Below are 595 nucleotides of genomic sequence, written 5' to 3'. Positions count from 1 at the left end.
CAGAAAGCCTATTATTTGGGAGTATATTGCTCCGATACTTTAAATGATTTTAAATGATTGTCTTTTAGAATCATCATGCAAGGTTCTGTTTCTCTTGTTGTAAGAAAAGGACGCGGGTCCGCTGGGTTTCAGAAAGGGGGAGGACGCAGATGTTCAATGGGTCATGTGATGGTCATGCATAGATCCCGTGTCCCTGGATGGCTGCTGAGGGAACCCCGGAGCTTTCGGATTGGTCGCTGAGGTGACGTTTGGATGACGTCCTTTTGGGAGAGCCCTCCGGAGATTGGTTGGTTTCTTGATGACGCAGAGGCATGAGCAGTTCTGCTGAAAAGTCTCTGTTTGCAAGACTTTAAGTTCTTTGAAGATCTCTGACGATCACGACGTTTCAACTGAAGTGTTTGAGTTTTAGATGACCGATTGCTATGATGGTAAGCGTGTGAGCACAAGTTGGAGTGCTCTTAACACGGCGAAAAGCGAAGAAGCAAGCCCAGCAACGAGGGCTTTGTGTCCATTTTTAAGCAGGCTGACTTTTGTCCCTCCCACAGGTCGTTGTTCCAATCAGATAGTGGCTGCGGGGCTTAGCCACGCCCTGTGT

The 595-nt window shown here is 47.9% G+C and overlaps 1 protein-coding gene across 1 annotated transcript in view; it reads left to right on the top strand.

Annotated features, from left to right (window-relative positions):
- LOC107739212 (uncharacterized) overlaps window positions 1-595 on the top strand; it is a 35636-nt gene that overhangs the window by 7608 nt on the left and 27433 nt on the right. The window lies entirely within an intron of this gene.

The sequence above is a fragment of the Sinocyclocheilus rhinocerous genome, unplaced genomic scaffold (assembly GCF_001515625.1).
Source record: "Sinocyclocheilus rhinocerous isolate Xijiao unplaced genomic scaffold, SAMN03320098_v1.1 scaffold2842, whole genome shotgun sequence".
Lineage (NCBI taxonomy): Eukaryota > Metazoa > Chordata > Actinopteri > Cypriniformes > Cyprinidae > Sinocyclocheilus > Sinocyclocheilus rhinocerous.
The sequence above is the reverse complement of the archived record's forward strand: the minus strand, read 5'-3'. Positions and strand labels throughout refer to the sequence as shown.